The sequence below is a fragment of the Helianthus annuus genome, chromosome 13, assembly GCF_002127325.2.
Source record: "Helianthus annuus cultivar XRQ/B chromosome 13, HanXRQr2.0-SUNRISE, whole genome shotgun sequence".
In the NCBI taxonomy this organism is placed as follows: Eukaryota; Viridiplantae; Streptophyta; class Magnoliopsida; order Asterales; family Asteraceae; genus Helianthus; species Helianthus annuus.
The window spans coordinates 103,819,611-103,830,928 of NC_035445.2; the positions used below are offsets into that span (position 1 = coordinate 103,819,611).

Genomic DNA, 11,318 nt, shown 5'->3' on the forward strand with positions numbered 1-11,318 from the left:
AAGATATAACCATATTAGTAAATTTTTAGAACCACACTTAGTGTTACTTTTATTATTGAACTTTCCGGCTTTCATTGTCTTTGATATATATATATATATATATATATATATATATGAAGTGTCTAAAAATATTTTATTTTTACACTTATCGTAACGTACGGTTAGTATATGTAGTTTTCTTGTGTCGAAGTTGTCCGTTTCGCCGATGACGCATAAAGCGTCGTCCGATGTTCGCGCCTTGAGTTATGGTCTTACACGAGTGTGTTTCGAGTGCTCGTGAAGGTTCGCGGTTATCGCCATGCTTGTGAATGTTAGCGAGGTTTCGTTTACTTGTAAGTGTATTTTGTTCATGTGTATTATTTTTAACATTTTGGTATGTATTCCTAAGGCTAATATATACACATAATATACACACTTTGTACATCAAATAAAGTATTTGAAACATATACCTATAATTTTCTCCAAAAATTATATTTTTTGGTATGCTTATAATTTTCCCCATGTTTATTTAATAAAAATACCCTTTTAGTGTTTTAAATGAACTCTTGGATAGTTAATACTTAACCTTTGTCATTAGGGTTCGTCTAATCACGATTAAGGTCGTTAATCGCAATTAAAGTTACTAATCATGATTAACCATGCTAATCACCCCATTAATTTCTTTTTAATCTCGATTAGATTTTTATAAAATTTCGCCATAGTTTTCATAAACTATGCCGTTTTTCTCATGTATTCAAAACATGTTTAAAATCATTTCCAATTTACCATCAACATTACACTACTTACCTCAATAATTTACAATATTAAGTAACAATTTCTACCACTTATTTCCTTAAATCATGAGCACTTATATATTAATTTTCTAAAAAAAATCCAAGACTTTTATGTCTTGAAATCCAAGACTTTTTAAGTGTGGTTTTCATAACCATTTATTAAATCACTTGTTGTTTTTTTTTTTTTTTGTAAAAATCACATTTATTAGTTCTTAATCACCATGTTTAGTTCATTAAACCCTTAATCTTTCAAGTTTAAACACATATATATACTAGTGGGGAACCCGCGCGTTGCTGCGGAGTCGATAACTCGGGGCGAGAACATAATTCAAACATAAAAACAACAAAAAAATTATACATAAGTTGTAGATCTCATCGGTATCTTAATCCGCCTATGTAAACCATCAAAATAAACAAAAGGAATTAAAGAATAGCATAATAAATGGCGAATACGTATATAATTTGATGGGAGTAGAAAGGACATACATGTAAGGTAGCATCTAAAACTTGGCGTAACAGTTGAGAAGGACGATTTGGACAATTTAGAACTTGTAATGTTGTCGTTCTATTTGTTGAAACCGCAACATGGTAAAAATATTTCTGTTGGCCAGATCCGTAACCAATAATTATAACTTCCAAATAAAAATAAACAATACTTTTAGCATGTAGATAGAGATATATGTCTTATCAGGTTTGCAAGGACCATCACAATGTGGCTATGCATTACTTCAGATGGATCCTACCTAAAGACACATCCAAAAACACAGCAAGTTCTAATTTGGTGTAACAGTTGAGAGTAGCCAACTAATGTCCAGTCATCCAGACATAACAAAAAACAATTAAGTTATTACGTGTAGAGTCAAATAATACAACCTTAATATGAAAATCAAAAAAATTAATATAGAGGAAAACCTTCTTGGCAGCTTCTTCACTCAGGTAACGATCATGTGGTGTATATATATGCCATTTTTCTCCCTCGTGGCATCCAGTTCTAATGAAAAAAGCATAAAGTTGGGCAATAATTAAAACTCACTCCCATATTTATAGTTATACGTTCCTAAGAACTGTATGCAAATCTATATAACCACCTGTGAATTTTAGATTCGCGGCCAATAAGCATGGATTGAGTGTAAAAAAGTATTGACCCGTACTCAACCCAAAGCAACCAGGACCCGTTTCAACCCGACAAAACTGCCCCCATGATGTACACTCTTTAAAAAAAAGCATTTTTAACCGACCCGACCTGACCCGAAACCTGTTCTGGCCCGAAACAGGTTCCGACCCAAACCCATTTCGACCCAAACCCGTTTCGACCAGAATCGAAACAACCCCTTTTTTAATTGATCCGTTTTTACCCGAACCCGTTTTGACGCATGACCCAACCCGGCCCGACCCGTTTGCCTGGTCTACCATTAAACAAACCAATGCTTGTTGTACAAAAAAAAGACATACCATTACCAATGATGGGGCCAGCAGAATAAGGGGGTGTGGCGGAAAGTTGCAGCGGTCGATAGGCGGTCCCTCCAGCAAGGCGGTTGTTGTAGTAATGATAAGCAGAAGCACCAGGACCAGATAATGGACCATCATAAGATGTTGCATAGGGTGGTGGTACACCCACATCAATACTTACTTCTTACTTGGACAATTATAATAAACAAGCTTCATCAAAGTTAGCTAGAAGATCACAACAAACATATCTGATCAATAGATGTACCTAGCTTACTACAGTTCACAATGAATTATGATCAGCTGGTCGAGGTTGCGTACAGTTACGCATATTGCAACTTGGCCTAAATGAAAAATTGACATTCCCACAGCTCGGACATGTCCAGCCATAAAATATCTCCAACAAAAACAAAACCTATCATTCCATACTCTATTATTATAATATAAAATATAAGAGAAAATTTTAACAAAACAAGGGAATTAAATCTCCAAAATAGATGTCATTTCTGTAGATGTATTGGAGCCTTTGAAAATGTGTATTGAGAACTTTTCATATAGATAATTAATGCTTTACAAGTATCAACTAAGGATATCTTTCAGAATATATATGACCTGAAATTAGAGAAAAATAAATTCAAAACTAAACACCAAACATGAAATTAAATATTGTCTTGCCAACCACTCAAAATAAGACTGAATCACACAAGAAAACCAAGTGAACATTACAGTTGAATTAAGTGTAATAGATTATGACACCCAACTGCCCTGAGGCAGAGATCAAACCTTTCTAAGATAAGGAGTCAAAATTACCACTTTTAATTGTATTAAAACACCAACGCACCAGATAGCGCATAATGACATGTAGCCAAACACAAATTTTCAAGTAAATTCATAAGAAGATAGATCAATTAAATGGTGTACAGGTAAAAGGGTAGCTGGAAAAAGAAAAAAAGGTTATCATGTGAACATACCATCGGTTCTAGCACGTTTGACTGCAGAGGAGTATAATTAACAAGACCGAGTCTCCTGCAAAAGCCTCTTCCCATTAACAAAGAGACTCCGGCTAGTTGTGAGCAAGTGATGCTTAGGTTACCCTGAAAGTTGAAGAACTATTTGTTTCATTGAGCAAAAACATCATCTTTAAATAACCAAGAGATCGCACCCAAAGGGTGATTTAGCAGTCGATTGATATTTTGTTAAGTTCAGTTACACTATTTGCTAAATATTTTTTATTACATATGCTATAGATGGTGCACTTTGCTAACGAAAAAAAAAAACAAGTTCGACATACCACAATAAATATGGCAAAACGTCCATACATGGTCATGTAAATCCCTGGCCACAAGCTCTTGTGTAGGTGGTTCGTTGCCTACTGATATTCTATTAAACAATAAATAAAACCTGGTTGTCATCACATAGAAAAAAATCCAACTTTTCGTCACTCTCTTCCAACCCTTCTCCCATTAGAAGTCACATATTCAACCCCATTTATGAATAGTTCAATTCAGGCTATTTTTGAATCTCTATGAATAAAAGAAGAAATAGCTTAAAAGCACATCACGAAATTTTTTTTATATAAGGCGAAAAAAGGGGAATATATAACACCACCTCTTAGTTCTTTGTTCAAGTGCATGTTTGAGAGAGGGAGGGAGGGAGGGAGGGGGAAGCCTACTCACCACATGCCCCAATGAGCGCATTTGAAGCCCTCTGAATTTCATGAAATCAGATGAAGCCATATCAGTGATTTAAGTGATTCCGAGAGACGATTGAGCAGATTCATCAATGATATTACTTCAATCCTTTGCAACTGCAGTTGTGATCCAGTAAAACAAAAAAAAATAGATATAAAGTAGGACAAAGAATGAGACTTCAATTCATACAAACAGTAGGTATGTGATACTCACAGGCTGATCTCGATCATTTTGACCGTCAGCAGAGAACAAGATTTTGAGTACGGTTTCCCTACAGACAACACTTTTCACACCCAACACATTTCAGTCGTATTTACACAATCTGGTATTGGATTCACAGAAAAAACAAAGTAAATTTAAGAAAAACAAACTGATTTCAAAACACCAGAATCATATAAAGAAATCTAAACCCTAACAACCAAACGGACATTGTTACGCAATGGGCAGATATTAACCAAACAAACATGATTACCGATGTCACTAATCGAATATAGATTAGATTAGAAGCCTAGAAAAAAACCTTACAGTTCACCAAAAAAAAGCATAATGGAATGGAATGGAATAAAGATCATAACCTGAACGAAACAATCATGAAAATGAAGGCGAATAACCAAGGCTACATTGCGACCATTACGTGATACCGCAGCATTAATTAAAGTTTGAATGGTTGAAAGTGAATTAGGGTACGCCTACTCTGATCATCATATGCCATATAATAATAATCAATATAAATAAATAACATAAAAACAAAGGAAAGATGGTTATCCCCAAATCCCCTCACCTACAAAAATGTTTAGAACACCCTGTTTTATCCTTTTAGATATACAAACTACAATATTATTCTAGAACAGTAATACAAATAGAAAAACATACCTTATTGAGTCGTTTAGCCTTGGAAACAACCCATCATCAACATTGGACTATTCTCTAAAGTCTGTGCCGCCTGGGTTTACATTGACAGGGGTTTAGTTGGAGCATAAACAAAAACAAAAACACAACAAAATCAACATAAGTGATGAAACAATTGAGTAACCGTACCTTTGAAATTGACATTCAGATGTTCGATTTTGAGCGATGATGAGTGAGACAATATGGGTAACGGGTCAAAATGTGTCCTTTTTTACAGATTCAAATAGGCCCACAAAAACTGATCGTCCAACTTTTTATAAATAATTAGTGTGGCAGGTATAATTAGCATATTATTTCAATAATATTTAAACTTTTGAATAAAATGATCAATGAGGTTATATGAAAGAACCTATTTTGTTCGATCATCTGCTATCACTTCTCGGAATCCTGCATCTCTAACCATCTAAAGTTAAAAAAAAAAAAATACACATAGTACATACATACATATAAACTTTCAAAATGTTTTCTGTTCTAAAAGAGTTCTTGGCATAACCATATGCTTTGTGCACCAAAACGTGCCTCACTCTCACTCACCACAACATTGAACTTATAAAAAAGTAACCCTATAGATTCCAATTAGAATCATTAAAATAACAATCATTGAATATCAAAAGAAACCTGGATGAGACGAAATCTGAAGAGTTCGCAGGTTCTTCGGTTTTGCACAACAGCGTTAATCAAATGAACGATTCGCAGGAAGTACCTTGTCGCGGGATTCATCTGCACAAAACCCCTAACAATCGCTGGAGCCCTAACCGTGACCGGAAATGTTAACCCTGATTCAGGATACTGTGGGAGCCGGAGGTTTGGATGAGAAAAGAGAGAGAATGTTTCATAGCTTTGGAAGAGAATGATCGGTCATATATGTATTCTAGAGCATCACTAAAGTTTCAATACCAAGAATGCCCCTTTAGTGTCTTAAAACTTTGGTAATTGTACCATTTCAACCCCTCTAAGCGTGCTTTATTTTTTTGTACATATTGTTGTAAAGTTTGTACGCATGTAAAATTACGTTTGTGTACGTCACTTCTCCTTTTTATAATAGTAATAGATATAAAGCTCATGGATTTAAGGGTGATGATCTTTCTTGATTTAAACTTCTAAGTGTTTAAATCACATTTCTAAGACTAATCCATCAAGATCATCACTAATCTAGTTTACTACACTAACCATACAACATGATCAACTTAAATCCTAAGCTAAACAACCTATTTTAACCAAGATTAACAAGATCAAACAACTCATACAACCCTAAAGCACATAATAAACACATAACACTTCATGATTAGTAAGATGTTAAGTTTTGGTTTAGGGTTTTAAGTGAAATTTTTCTTTGATTTCAAGATGATCAACAAGTACTTTAGTAATCTAGACATAATAATACGCTTAAAAATGACAAATAAAAGGCTTACAAATTTGCAAGTGTCTTAAGATGATGATTTAGAAGAGATTAAGCTCCAATCAAAACCCTAAGTGTGCTTCATGTGCTCTTGATGCTTAGATGGTTATAAAAAGGCTTAATTTTGGTGGAAAAGTGATGTTTATGAATTGAAAAAAAGAGGGTGTTCTTGGTGCTTGTCTTGGCCGAGAATGGGGAAGAAGGAAAAGGAAATTTAGGTTGCAAATTTTGTGTTGATATGAATGATGGGAAGGTGTGGTGACATGATGTTATAATACTTCCAATCCTTCAAGATCTTTACAAGTCTTTTACACCATACTCATTCACCAAAAACTCAAGTTAGTAGGTCATGGGGTGGGGCCCCATGTTGACCGAAATTAGGGGGTATGGTTTATATTTATTTTTTTTAATATATAAAACATATGCAAAATTGGTTAATTTAATTTTTAGATATTTTAGCCATTATGCTAAATAGTTTAATTAGGGTAGTTAGTGGTAGTTTATGATTTAAATAAAGTCTAATTAGTTGACTAGTTTAGTGGGTATTGATTATGGATGGTACAAATACCACTAGTTTGTTCGTCGGTTCGATCTCGGGTTAAATATAAAAGACGTTATATAATACCGGGAGCGATGGTTCTATTTTACCATCGATGCTATGTCGTTTATTTAAGGCGTTTATGACGCCAAAATATCGCTAACTAGTTCGCTAGCCTTTTAGTTTAGGAGATTGGATGGTAGAAATATAATTTATTCGCCTAGTGGCTCGAATTTGGACAGTGTGTGAAAGTCGCGGCGTGACACCGGGAGTATATGTTTCGGGTATCCCATTGATATCCCCAAGCTTATTTATGATGTAAAGTATTATTTACAAGTCCTACGAACACTAAAATGCTGGATTTTAGTGTCGTGGACATTTTATTTTTGTTACAGTTTGGCGGAGAACGGAGACTAATATATATATATATATATATATGCCAATGATCCCCAGCCCAAGTGGTTGGGAGGAGGTCAGGAGTTTTCCTCCTTGGGGGTTTCTTCTGGAGGGGTGCAGGTTCGAGTCCACTCTGGTACCAATATTGGGTAATTCCAGTGCGGCTGGACCTTAGGGGGGGCCTGGGATTCGAACCCGCAGTGCAGGCGAATTTCTTAAGGGGAGTGAACCGTTAACCATTCAAAATATATATATATATATATATATATTGAAAGTTTATATGTTTTATCATTTGGTGCCCCTAGTTAGGGGTTTTTATTTGTATTCCATCTACCAAGTGCGTCCGTGCCCTTCGTTCTCTTTCTGACAGTTTTCAGAAATAGCTGGCATGAATAGTGTGCTCAGGTGAATAGTGTTTTCAGCATTTTGCCAACATATTAGGACATAGTTTTTAGTTTTCTCGCGACGTGGCGATTGCATCATTGTTGTTTGACATATATAACCATGCCCTATGATTGCTAGACCTTATACGACCTAATCATGCAGTAATACATTCGTAATGAGAGAAATTAAACGTTAAATCAAGTGTTTAAGTTGTACAGAAGTACCATATTTTTTTTTCCAGTTGTCACACCGGACGCCTTCTACGTAATGTATGAGCTCCAGTTCTAGTAGAGACATAAAAGAACCTCTAGAAGAACCCGAACGCTTTCTCAGAAAAAGACTTAAAGCTAAAAACCAAGAGAAGGTTTCGGGAGACCCACTTCCAATGGCGGACCAACGTACCCTTATGGATTACCTACGGCCCACCGTTGGTAATCTCGGCGCCGCTATCAATGCACCGAATGTTTAAGCTAACAACTTCGAACTTCGGCCACATTTGATTCAAATGCTTCAAAACTCCGCAACCTTCCATGGGCTTGCGGATGAGGACCCCATCTACATATTACTAATTTCTTAGAAATATGTGATACCTTTCGGATCAATGAAGTATCAAATGACGCCATCCGCCTTCGAATGTTTCCATTTTCACTAAAAGACCGAGCGAAAGCTTGGCTCAACGCCCTCCCAGTTGGTTCGGTAAACACCTGGGATGAACTAGCCCAAAAGTTTCTACATAAGTATTTCCCTCCTGCTAAAACGGCTAAATTAATGACTGAAATTAATACATATTCACAAGAGGATGGGGAATCCTTATATGAAACTTGGGAAAGGTTCAAGGAGCTATTGCGAAAGTGTCCCATCACTGTCTTGCGATATGGCAACAAGTATCCATTTTCTATAATTGGTTGTTGCCACACACGAGACAAACACTTGACTCTAGCTCCGGTGGACTTTTAGGTAATCGCCGCCCACATGAAATATACAATCAAATCGAGGAAATTGCTCAAAACAATTTTCAGTGGCACACTCCCCGAGGCAATAAATCTATTGCCCCGGGCGCCCATAAGGTTGATGAAAGCACTTCTTTACAAGCCCAAATCGAGGCCCTCTCTTCAAAAATTAAAAAGTTAGAAATGACAAAAATGGTCTCGGTTATGGCTTGTGAAGGGTGTGGTGGGCCACATGAAAATTGGAGTTGTGTGAAAGAAACAGATGATCAACTAGAATCGGTAAACTACATTGATAATAGATCTAGGCCGTCGGGTCCTCCAACGGGTACCTACAACCAAAGATGGCGTAACCACCCTAACCTTGGTTGGCGAGAACCCGGCAATAGTAGTAACCAACAAAGCCTAAACCAACGAACAAACTTTCAACAACCAAGAAATGAGTCACAAAATTTCCCTCAACAACAAGGTGGACGAGAAAGGCTTGAAGATACTATATCTCGCCTCATCTCCGATACTGAAAAGAAAAACTAGGATCGATTTCAACAATTGGAATCGAATTTTAGAAATCAACAACCTAGTATACAAAACATTGAAAAATAAATAAATCAACTAGCTCAAAATTTCTCCGAGAGCACAAGTTCATCTCATAACATTAAGAAACCGTACCGTGGGTCCCGCAGAAGCTCCACCACCGCCAACTGAGGAAAGCACAACACCGCCCCAACAAGAGAAGGTTTCTCCTCCACTTCAAGAGCCTACCAAGGCTCCTCTGGTTCCGTACCCCAAAAGGTTAATTCGTCAAAAGACCAATGAGCAATTTGAAAAATTCGAAAGTCTACTAAAACAATTGCATGTTAACATTCCTTTTATCGAAGTCCTAACTTAAATGCCTAAATACTCAAAATTCACGAGGGACTTCCTCACTCATAAAAGGAAAATTGAATCATTGCAATTAGTTAACCTAGGCGAAGAATGATCCGCCCTCGTACTCAACAAACTCCCCCAAAAGAAGATTGATCCCGGAAGCTTCACAATTCCTTGCTCGATCGGGGAATCCCCCATTCGTAATGCACTACCCGACCTTGGGGCTAGCATTAACCTCATGCCCGCATCAATGTTCAAACGACTCGCCTAGGAAAAACGAGCCCTACCAAGATGAGTATACAACTTGCCGACATGTCCGTCAAATACCCGCAAGGTGTCGCTGAAAATCTATTGGTCAAAGTCGACAATTTCGTCTACCCGGCCGACTTTGTCATACTAGATATGGAAGAAGACACCGAAGTCCCCCACATATTAGGGAGGCCATTTCTAGCCACCGCGCAAGCAGTGGTAGACATGAATGACGGAACACTCACTTTGAAGTATGGGGACAAGGAAGTGAACTTTGGGGTTGGGAAGAGAATAGAGGACGATAACCCGGTCAATTACATGAAGGTTATTGATTCGAGTTTGGATGATGCTCTCCGACGGTGCAACATGGGATGCAAAACATCCCGCTCGAAAAACATATAACATCACATTCGGTCTAGCCAAGGACCCTTATAAACGTGGCGCACCACGGAGGCATTCCGCGGAACTATCCTTAGTTTAGTTTAATCTTTTAGTTTAATTTTAAATTGCAGGAATAAAACACACTCGGGATGGTGAAGGATAACAAGGGAAATGAGAAACATCACCCCATGCACGAAACACAGGGCCATCCAACAACAATTTCTTCATTACAGCAAGCTCAGCACGGGCCGTGTCCGCCCAGCACGGCCCCGTGCTGCACAATCTGCAGAAATCGCCCAGTTCAGGTAACTGGACACGGGCCGTGTTCACTGAACACGCCCCCATCTCCAGGCTTCTGTTTCTCTTTATTAATTTTTGTCACTGGCACCTGAACACAGGGTCGTGCCCAGTCACCACGGGGCCATGTCCAGGATGCCAGTAATATAAAATTTTGCTTTTAACACCCTTTTACACATTCAATCAACCTAGAAACTTATTTTTAGGACACATTGAGGACAATGTGTAATTTAAGTGTGGGGGGGGGGATGCTAAAACCTTGAATCTTGCAAGTCCTAATAATAAGCCTTACACAAAACTCTATTGGAACCGCTAATCACCCCAAATTTTTTCAAAAATTTTCATTTTATTTTTACTTGTCCAAGTTTAAGTTGGGAGTTCAAGTTCTAACAAGGTTATATTTTTACAAGTTTACAACCGATAGCGTTGTGATAAAAAGAACCAACATAAGAAAATTATGAAACGGCATGACAAGCTTAGTTAAAATTTGATTATATATACTTGATCACAAAAAAAACCCTTTCCCACAAAAGTGAGTTTTGAGCCTTTATTGGGCATACAAATACATATCTTTACACTAAACGCTCATTTTTCGTTTCTTGTGTGAATAGCCGCTTGGTTCGTACGACTTTAGAACTTGCCACGACAATACAATTCCCGGTCCTTACCAACTTAAACCCATGTAAGTAAATGATGGAGGCATTAGGACTAACCCTTTCTCTTTCTACACCATTATTTTTCATTATTTTTCATTTTTTTTACCACCTACCCAAAATCCCCCTAGTTAACCCCTTTGAGCCTAAACCTTTTCATTTCTTAACACAAAACAAATCACCCTTTTTACCCACCTAAACCTTTTTATTTTAACCCTTTCTTTTAGTAACAACGTTCGGTTTTCTTATGACTTGAAAAAAATATGTATTTTGATGAAACCAAATAAACAAACAAGTCCATCAAAAATAAATTTGTTTGAAACAAATGGTTCATCAAAATGAAATAAAATTGTGAAAAATAAAAATGTAGGTCCCCTTGAGTCTATGG

The 11,318-nt window shown here is 37.0% G+C and overlaps 1 long non-coding RNA gene and 1 other non-coding gene across 37 annotated transcripts; both read right to left on the minus strand.

The window, feature by feature from the left end:
• Positions 1-1,038: 1,038 nt before the first annotated feature.
• LOC110898903 lies at positions 1,039-5,716 on the minus strand. 36 transcript variants are annotated; one of them, XR_004876790.1, is made up of 9 exons: positions 4,949-5,696; positions 4,784-4,853; positions 4,486-4,604; positions 4,124-4,193; positions 3,896-4,026; positions 3,511-3,599; positions 3,191-3,313; positions 2,226-2,634; positions 1,319-1,764 (listed from the first exon to the last, which is right to left on the minus strand). It is a non-coding gene; the product is annotated as an uncharacterized LOC110898903 (long non-coding RNA). The 36 variants fall into 36 exon arrangements; XR_004876788.1 differs by having other exon boundaries at positions 2,226-3,313; positions 4,124-4,604; positions 4,949-5,069; positions 5,169-5,713; XR_002569735.2 differs by having other exon boundaries at positions 2,226-3,313; positions 4,124-4,604; positions 4,784-5,069; positions 5,169-5,206; positions 5,523-5,712.
• A 2,582-nt stretch (positions 5,717-8,298) lies between these two features.
• On the minus strand, positions 8,299-8,404 carry LOC118486138. Its single transcript, XR_004877995.1, has one exon. It is a non-coding gene; the product is annotated as a small nucleolar RNA R71 (small nucleolar RNA).
• Positions 8,405-11,318: the final 2,914 nt, after the last annotated feature.